Source organism: Dryobates pubescens, chromosome 5 (genome assembly GCF_014839835.1).
Source record: "Dryobates pubescens isolate bDryPub1 chromosome 5, bDryPub1.pri, whole genome shotgun sequence".
In the NCBI taxonomy this organism is placed as follows: Eukaryota; Metazoa; Chordata; class Aves; order Piciformes; family Picidae; genus Dryobates; species Dryobates pubescens.
Genome location: NC_071616.1, coordinates 693,517 through 703,332, shown reverse-complemented (window position 1 = coordinate 703,332; position 9,816 = coordinate 693,517). Strand labels below are relative to the sequence as shown.

The following is a 9,816-nucleotide window of genomic DNA, read 5'->3' as shown; positions in this document are numbered from 1 at the left end:
GCACCAGAAGGGTGTTACTGGCGGTGCTGCTGTCTGTGGCGCAGGTCTCACTGAGTTACTGGTCGACTTGTGACCTCTCCCCTTCCTGGTCTCATGCACCAGAAAGGTGTTACTGATATGGGGAGGGTCACACAGAGTTCTCCATCCTCCGGTGCTTTCTATGAGCTCGGCGGCCTCAGCATCTCGCCCAGCCGGCCAAGGGGGCTCCCGGGGCTGGCACAGGACGAAGCGGCGGGGACCAGCCGGGCCGAGCACCCCGCGGGGGGAAGTTTGGGGCGGAGGGCCGCGGCCGGGCGCCGCGGGGGCGGGGAAGGGGGCACGGCCGGGAGGAGGAGCCGGCTGCGCGGGCGGCTCCGGCGCTCCGCCGCTGCCGGGCACGGCAGTGGGAGCCCAGCGCTGCCGGGAGTCGTCCGCCCGCCCGGTCTCGCCGCCCGGCCTCAGGGAGCCGCCAGCGGAGCCTCCGCCGCAGCCTCCCCGCAGGTAACGGACCGCGGGCCGCTTCTCCCGGCGCCGCTGCTCGGGCTCGGACAGCCTTGCCCCAGGGGAGGACCAGCTTGAGGGCACCCGCGGGAGAGGGCTCGCAGTCCGGCGCTGCCGCCGTGGGTCCCCGGCGGGTGGGTGGGCGGCTGGGTACAGGAGCAGCGCGGCCGTGCGCGGGGGTGCAAGTTTGCCCCCGGCTCGTCCGCAATGGGAGCCAGCGAGGAGGCTGCCCGGCAACCCCAGCCTGCCTGCCTGGCCCCACCGGTAGCAGCGGGGCCCCGGCAGTCTCTCGTGGTCGGTACCCCGGAGCATGTCTCGGAGCCTGTTCTTGGTGTCCCCGTGTTCTGTTGCACCCCCTCGCCCTGGTCTCGGTGTTTCCGCGTTTTATTGCCCCCCTTCTGCCGCTCCGGGAGACCTCTGGCTGCAAGCAAGAGGAGGGGAGGGTGGGTGGCTGGCTGTGCCCGAAGCACTCTGCCCTTGCCTTTGGAGCTTGTTTGGGATGTGCCACCCTCCCCGAAAGTCTGGGTGAAGGAGGTGGAGGAGTTAACCGTGTGTCTGACTTGAGTCCAGTCGGGTAGGGAAGGATTGTTCTCCTTCACACTTTTGCTGTTCTCGAAGTGTGATCCCAGCGCCCTGGCTCAGCTCCCCGCCTTTCTCCCAGAGAGTTAGCTCTTGGGGAGGTGTGTGTCTGTGTCCCCACCCCGAGCTATGTGGGTTTAGAAGGTGTTCAGCTGCGTGCATGAAGTTCTACCACAACTTTAGTCATTTGCAGGCTGCCGGGAGCGAGCTGGCAGCGTTTTCGGATGCGTCGCACCCGGGTGGGTTTCTGTGTGGTCAGATGATGCTCGTCTCTGCTATTTATTTCTTTTTTGCTCAAGCTCTTCTCTCAGTAATTCAGAAGCTCAGTCTGATTGCTGCTTGGATTTCTATAATTAAGAGGGAATTTGAGCAACAATTAATAGACTCCAGGCACGTATTTCACTGAAGAGTCAGTGGCTACCCAAGCTGCTTGGGCAGCAGCGTGCTGGAGATGGCTGCGAGCCTGGCTGGGTGTAGACAATTTGTCAGCGCAGGCTCGTCCTGGATCTTCACCAGTGGGGAAGAAGAGTGCAGAGTTATTAAAGAGTTGCCTTAATTCAGCAGGATGATGCATGCAAAGTGTTTGTATTCCACCAGTAAAACGCACGGCGTGCTGTTTAGTGCTCTTGGAAGGGGCAGCGTTTGTTCTGTCTCAGACATACACAGGGAGGAAATGATAGAGATGTCCCTGGGAGAAACGGGGAAGGAGGAAAAGAAGGAGAAGTTTATTTTTTTTCCATCATTTGGTGGTACTGAATCTTTCCAGTTCAACGTGAAGCTTCATGTACAGATGCACTGCTTCATCCTCTGCTTTCACTCAAGTATTTGTGTAGTATGTTAAAATGGCCCAGACGTTTGATCCTCCCTGGAAGGCACTTCGTGTTCCTCTGTTTGTGGTGGCTGAGGTACAGCTTTTGTTGGCATAGGCTAAAATACCTGAACTTGAGCGTAGTGGGGTGAGAGGAGGAAAGGAAGAGCTTTAACTTCTCTGAGATGCTGCAGACTGCCAGCAAAATCAAGATGGAATTTCCACTGCTTCTCCCACCCTTTCTGCAGAGGAGAGCTCTGCCACATATTGCTTGGATTACCCCAGCTGTGTGTTTAAGCTGGCGAGAGGTGCAGGTGAAGGGGTGGGTTGCTATTCCTTGCGTGGGGCATGGACGGAGGGGGACCATCAATCCGCATCCCAGAGGGGAGTGGAGCTGTGGTGGGGGCTGGAGTGGGGACACGCACTGCAGTGGGGTCAGATTTCCTTTGCCAGCACTGGGAAAATCCCTTTATTGCCCCTGAGGTGTGAGAACACCCTGGGAAGAACACCAGCCTTCCATTTCCAGGCTCACTCAAAACTTAGCTCAGGTCCCAGCAACTTAATTTCCCTGCAGTGGAAGCGTGGAGGAGGCTGAGGGTGTTTGTTTTTCACCCGAGTGGGGTCTGAGTGTTTCACATCCTTGCCCCAGCTGATGGCCACACATAACTGTATCCTGGCATGATCTAATTTGTTTGGCTGCTCCAGCATGTATTATGCGTCCCAGGGTGGGGCTGGGCGAGAGGGAAGCGGGAATGGTTGTGTGCCTGTGAAAATGCTGAGCTGTCCTCAAGTCCTTTGCCAAGTTGCCTGTGTGTTGTTTAATTCAAATAACCTTCCTGCACGCAGCGTTGCAGGTCTGGTTTAACAGGCAGAAAGTGGCTCCATGACCAGGTGTGCTGGTGGCCAAGAAGGCCAGCGGGTTCCTGGGGTGCATGAAGAAAAGTGTGACCAGCAAGTCAAGGGAAGTTTTACTTCCACTCTGCTCTAATGAGGTCACAGCCAGAGTCCTGGGATCAATTTTGGGCTCCCCAGTTAAGAAAGACAGGGAACTACTGGAGAGAGTCTGAGGGGGCTGGAGCATTCTGAAGAGGAAAAGCTGAGAGCCTTGGGCTGCTGAGCCTGGGGAAGACCAGACCCAGAGGGTCTTTAGCTAGAGCTAACGTATGGAGGGGCAAGAAGATGGGGTCAGACTCTTTGCAGTGGTGTCTAGTGACAGCACAAGGGGCAGTGAGCGAAAGCTGGAACCTAGGAGGTTTCCATCTGAACAGGAGGAACTTCATTGCCGTGAGGGTGCTGGAGTTCTGGAGCAGGCTGCCCGGAGAGGTTGTGGAGTCTCCTTCTCTGGAGAGATTCCAACCCCACCTGGCCATCGTGACCCTGAGCAAGCTGCCGTGGGTGCCCCTGCTTTATCAAGGGGGGGTGGACTGGATGATCTCCAGAGGTCCCTTCCAACCCCCCACCATGCCGAGTTCTGTCTATAACACTGCAGTCTGTAAAACCTGAGAAACATCTGTTACTGTGGCTTGCATTTGTCTCCTCCTCCTCGAGGATAACCAAGCTGACAGCTCAGACTGCCAGGTTTAATGTGCTGTGCTAAGCCTTTGGTCGGGTGACCTGTAGCTAGCTGTGATTCACCAAATCAATAAACCCAGCTGCTGCTGGGCTGCAGCCGCCGCGCAGCGAGCGGCACAGGCTCCCGGCCACCTCTCCAGCAGGGGTCTGGGGTGGGCAAGGCTGGGAGCGTTTGAGAAGCAGCTCCATCCCGTGCGCTTGCGGAGCCGGCTGGGCTCTCGGCGTTCTCTCTGCACCAGTGCCAAGCAGCGAGATTCAGAGGCTGCGCTGCTCTAGGGGTAGGATTTTCCCTCCTGGCACCTTTTATCTCGCCTTAATCTATCCCAGGTTGAGCACTGTAGGCAGTTGAAGCAGAGCCATCTCATGCTTTGATGTGTGCTTATTGGCTCTCACATCTCGTTCTCTGGCCTTTTTCCCCCTCTTTCAGTGAGGCTGCTCTCTTCCCACCCCACCTCCCCGAGCAAAAAGTGAATTCAGTGGCTTTGAAGTTGCTTTGGTTTGCTGTTGGTTTGGGGGGGTTGTTAGTTTTGGGGGTTTTTGTGAAGGGGTTTTCCTGCTCTGTCCCTGCCTCCCTCGCTGCCTTCTGCAAGATCCTGTTGTAATTAAAATATTGTGACTAGCCTTATGGTAGCCTTTTGCTCGTGGCAGGGATCCTAATTTGATGCCAACGTGAAGATCCTGGTTTCTGGCATAGGGGCAGCTGACATTTCATCAGCTAGTGCATGCCCATGTTTTCTTGTTTCTTTTCTCTTTTAAGCCACAGTGCTAAGACCATATGGGCAGATAATGAATTTAAGCTGATAAACAGCTTACAGATTTGCCCAAATAAAGGACTTTCTTCCTAGAAAACACATTTTCCTTTAACATAAATAATGCAGTTCCTGTGTTTTTATTGAATTATCTGGAGTCCTGTCTGTTCTCACCAAGGCTGCAGGAAAACAGACCCAACTGCTCCAGCAACAGAAGCTGCTGAATATAGGGGGCCATGGCTCTCAGGCAAGGGAGGACTTTGAAAGAGAAGTTCAGGTGCTACAGAACTGAGGCTTAAGGTAGCTAAACAAGCAGATGGTGGTCCAGGATCTGTTCTGAGAGTTCAGTGAGGGTAGTGCATACCTCTTGGACATCTTGAAGAGGAGTCATTGCATGAGAATAGAATAGAATAGAATTAACCAGGTTGGAAGAGACTTTTGAGATCATCGAGTCCAACCTATCACCCAGCACCATCTGAGCAACTAAACCATGGCACCAAGGGCCTCATCCAGGCTCTTCCTAAACACCGCCAGGGATGGTGACTCCACCACCTCCCTGGGTAGCACATCCCAATGGCCAGTCTCTCTTTCTATGAAGAACTTCTTCCTAACATCCAGCCTAAGCCTCCCCTGGCACAGCTTGAGACTGTGTCCTCTTGTTCTGGTGCTGCTTGCCTGGGAGAAGAGACCAACCCCCACCTGGCTACAGCCTCCCTTCAGGGAGTTGTAGACAGCAATGAGGTCTCCCCTGAGCCTCCTCTTCTCCAGGCTAAGCAACCCCAGCTCCCTCAGCCTCTCCTCACAGGGCTGTGCTCCAGACCCCTCCCCAGCTTTCTTGCCCTTCTCTGGACACCTTCAAGTCTCTCAATGTCCTTCCTAACCTGAGGAGCCCAGAACTGGACACAGGACTCAAGGTGTGGCCTAACCAGTGCTGAGCACAGGGCACAATGACTTCCCTGCTCCTGCTGGCCACACTGTTCCTGATGCAGGCCAGGATGCCATTGGCCTTCTTGGCCACCTGGGCACACTGCTGGCTTATGTTCAGCCTACCATCAACCAGCACCCCCAGGTCCCTTTCTGCCTGCCTGCTCTCAGCCACTCTGCCCCCAGCCTGTAGCACTGCCTGGGGTTGTTGTGGCTAATGTGTAATGACCCCAGTGAGGTGGTAGCAGGTCTGAGGTCTGTTTGGGAGCTATAATTAAACCAGATGAGTATCTGAGCTCCTTGTGGCATCTGTAATCCTGTGAGGCTGCTGAGGGAGTCCTTACTTGGGGATGTTGCTGCAAGATGATCCCTATCTGGGCTTTTTCAAGAGCTTCTGACTAACATTGGTGTGATTAGTTTGTGTAACTTATCAATAAAATGCGAGGGAGAGATGCTTGGATCCATCTTGCTTGCTGTTTGAGAGGTGTGAGGGTTGGAAAGTAACTGGCTTTGGGAAGTGGTGATCTTCAGTTTTCACGTTAAAGTAGTGGCTCAAACCCAAGCCAAGTATTTGCATGAAAGGGCAAAGCCTGTGTCTCTCCTGCAGGATGCACAGGAGTGAGCTGTTTGAGAACTGAAATGACTCATTCTCTCTTCAGCTATTTCTTAGCCCTCCTTGTTTAATACTGTTTTACCTTGCAAGTGGTTGTTAATCCTGATCTGAGGTAGCAAGTGAAGGAAGAGAACGCTTGTACAGAGCAGCCAGCCCAGACAACTCCATTCTTTCTACCAATGCTTACTTATTCCTTCTCAAAACTTCCTGAGATATTTAGTGTTGCCTCTTCCCTCCCTTCCCACCGCTTCTCAGCACTGGGCAGGCTGCTGGACTTTAATTCTGTTTCATATGAGGATGTGTTCCAGATGTCTTGGGCTCTGCTTGCCGGTGGCGGCTGCTATCTCGTCTGTAATTGATGTGACAGCCTCGTTGCTCTCGGGCCTGCCGCTGCTCACGACCGCGTGGTCCAGCATTCCTCTTGTGCCCATTCCTTCCTCTACACCAACCTCTCCTGTTTTCTTTTCACTGCTCTTGCAGTCTTGAGTTTCCCACGTGGTGACCTGAGTTATCCTATGCTGCAGTTTCAGAGGCTTTGGGTGAATTCAGTGCCCAGCCAATAGTAGATGGGACTTCTTTCTTTCCCTCTTCCTTCCACCCACTCAGCCTCTTGCCTCGGAGCACTGAGCAGCTGCTTTGCTGTTTATCTGCGTTGGTAGAGGTCTGTCTGGGCTAATTTAGTGTGTAAATTGTCTGAGCCTGGAAGAGGAGGCTGGAGGAAAGCAGTGCACTGATCTCTCTTTGTGAAGCTCACCAGCTGCTAAACCTGTTTGTCAGCATGTTTTTTGTTTGTTTTCACACAGATAAGATTTGAAACAGCAAACAATACCCACGGTTTACTCTTGCAAAATGAGCCCAAATGGGATTTGCTTCTGCACCTCTGCCACTTTCTGTTCTTGGGCTTGGGCTTGAAGGCTTTCCATTTTCCATAAGTTGATCAGCAGCAGCATGTGCTCATCCAGGGCAGCCGAGCTGGGCCCTTCGGCATTGTGCTTCCTCAGAGCTAGAGGCAGAGAGGCTCAATATCCTGGTGGGGTTGTGTATGTGTGATTGTTCTGGGTCTGAATCGCCCCTGCAGGTGTCTTGGGACAGAAAGCTTTGGATGGCCACGTGCCTCACGTGAATGCTTCATGGGTTCGAGCTTGAACAGAGAAGGTTTCAGCTCAACATGAGGAGAAACTTCTTTACAGGGAGGGTGACAGAGCCCTGCAGCAGGCTGCCCAGAGAGGTTGTGGAGTCTCCTTCTCTGGAGCCTTTCCAACCCCACCTGGATACATTTCTGTGCAGACTGCCCTGGGTGCTCCTGCTCTGGCAGGGGGGTTGGACTGGATGAGTTCTGGAGGTCCCTTTCAACCTCTAATGAACTGTGGTACTGTGATACTGTGATGTGTGGTGGGCTAGCAGGCAGTTCATGTGGTGTTGGTTTACCCTCTCAAAGTGCAGTTAAAAGAAACCCCAAGCCAGTATCCTGTCATTGTCCTCAGAGTGATGGGAGTGGAGGTTTGAACATCACAGTTTTTTGGTGTGAGCCTTCTTCTGCATTTGAGGCCACACCTGGAATGTTGTGTCCAGTTCTGGGCTCCCCAGCTCAGGAGGGACAGGGATCTGCTGGAGAGAGTCCAAGGGAGGGCTACCAGGTTGCTGAAGGGACTGCAGCACTGCCTGGGGAGGAGAGGCTGAGAGCCCTGGGGCTGTTCAGTCTGGAGAGGAGAAGACTGAGAGGGGATTCAATCAATGTCAATCAATATCTGAGGGCTGGGGTTCAGGAGGGAGGGGACAGGGACAGGCTCTGCTCAGCTGCACCCTGGGATAGGCCAAGGGGCAATGGATATCAGCTCCAGCACAGGAGGTTCCAGCTCAGCATGACGAGGAACTTCTGCACTGGGAGGGTCCCAGAGCCCTGGAGCAGGCTGCCCAGGGGGGCTGTGGAGTCTCCTTCTCTGGGGCCTTTCCAGCCCCATCTGGATGTGTTCCTGTGTGCCCTGTGCTGGATTCTGTGTTCCTGCTCTGGCAGGGGGCTTGGACTCAATGATCTTTGGAGGTCCCTTCCAACCCCTAATATCCTGTGAGCCTGTGATCTGTAGGCCCTCCAGCAAGGATTCCAACAATGCCTAAGCAAATCTCTGAGAATTCTTGTCCTCTACAGCTTTTTGGTATTTTTGTTTCTTTTTGGCCATCAAGGTGTTCCTTTTGCTGTATAAAACCTGGTCTAAAATGGAAGTTTGCCACTCCTTGAGAAATACATTGAAAGGTCACTGGAGGAGAGTCAATTCTTGAACCCAAATGAAGTTCACACTGAAGATTTTAGACCACTTTATCCCTTCAGGAAGAAAGAGAGGATGCTTCTGATAGAACAAGCTGCTGGAGCTGAATCTCACCTATGTGTTTGGGATGACTTGGTTCTGTGCTGATGAAAGAGGCTGCAGGATTTTGTGAGTTAGGGCTTAGGTCTGAGTTTACTCAGGTCAGCTGTTGATGATGGTGCTTAGCTCCTCTCTGTTCCTTCCCCTCTGCCTCCCTCATTTAGTGGGTGTGTAGCCGTGTCAGAGAGGGACTTTCCTGAGATCATCTGCTTCAGTTAATCTCCTGGAAGCTGTATAACCAGAAAGCTCTTTACTCTTGATGCCTGTGGTGTTGGTGTCAGGACAGAGATCTTACAGTGGTTGTTGATCCTGGGGAAGTGGAACTGAACCAAGCTGCCAATGGGAGGAGTGGTGTGGTGTAGCAGAGATGATAATAATAGCTCCTGGATTCTTGCAGCCTTCTCACTTGCCTCACAAACAGCTTTAAATACATTTTATGCCATCTCAGATGCCTGCAAAGCCAAACAAGACAGAGGAGGGGAATGGGATGTGGGGCCATATGGTGACTTGTTGGCTATGGGTTGGTGGCACAGGCTGGCAGGGGCTGGGGAGCTTGGAGGCCCTGGCTGCGGCTGGGCTGGGATACGTCGTGCAGCAGCAGCGACTGCTCCGGCAGCTCTGGGCTCCTCCAAAGGCTCAGCACTGACATTGTAATGCTAGCAGCTTCTTTGTCATGGCCCAGTGCCCAGTTTGGAGAAGGGTGAGTTTGGTCATGTTGCTAGACATACGTATTTATGGCCCTGTTTCATCTGTTGGGTATTTTTAATGTTATTATGGAAACAGTTACTATATTTACTCCTTAGGAGAGGCTGAGGCTGCGAGGAGGGAGTTTTGGGATTGCACTGAACGACGGTGCCTACACTTCTGCAGGAAGAACGGCCTAAAGAGCTGGCTGGCAGTTTGCCCTCATCTTGAGCCGTGAACCTCACAGGGCACGGAGCTGGAACATGCTCTGCTGGGAACTCAGAGACAGGATTTGTTCTTGGCTCACTTGAGAGCACATCTCATTTCCTTGGGGAGTGCAGGGAACCAGTTCTTCTTGTCCAGAGAGGGCTGATGGGAGGGTTTCTTAGACCCTCTGAGAGGCTGTTTCTCATGGAAGTCCCTGGGAGCTGTGGGTGCATTCTCAGATGGACTGCTCCAAAACCTGCTGCCAGGGGGAGTGAGAAAGTGGTGTGGGAATCTGGTGGCTTTTGGAGTGGGAGTCACTGGTGTTAGTGTACTTGCTTCTGTAGTCATCTGGAAAGAAAATGCTCTTTTAGGTCAGTCTGCTGTCACAATTGGTGAGTCTTAACAAAGGTAATCATGTAGTGGGTCCACAATGGATGCAGGTGAGAAATAATTGAGAATAAAGGACTGAAAGTCTCAGGATGTAGGAGGGGTGGGCTTTGGATCTGATGCATTTTGGAACTGCTGACTGTCCTTTGGTCCTGTTAGAGTGGTTGGGCATTGGAGCAGGCTGTCCAGGGGGGAGGTGGAGTCACTGTCCCTGGAAATGTTCAAGAAATGTGTGGCCATGGCACTTTGGGGCCTGGTTTGATGGCCATGGTGGTGTTAGGTTGATGGTTGGCCTGGATGATCTTAGAGGACTTTTCCAGTTGAAGCAGTTCTATGATTCTATGATGTCAGAGGGCATTCTCAGAGCTGCTTAGAATTAGATGCTTTTATTTTGTGTTTGATCCACAAAGCTTTTGCCTCTGATGTGGCTGAAGCACCGGGACCTTCTAC

The 9,816-nt window shown here is 53.1% G+C and overlaps 1 protein-coding gene across 1 annotated transcript in view; it reads left to right on the top strand.

The window, feature by feature from the left end:
• Window positions 1-368: 368 nt before the first annotated feature.
• Window positions 369-9,816, top strand: part of TSPAN18 (tetraspanin 18) — a 186,784-nt gene continuing 177,336 nt past the window's right edge. Inside the window, exon 1 of the mRNA XM_054162162.1 lies at window positions 369-480. The gene's annotated coding sequence lies outside the window, so the exon portion shown is untranslated. The remainder of the gene's footprint in view (window positions 481-9,816) is intronic.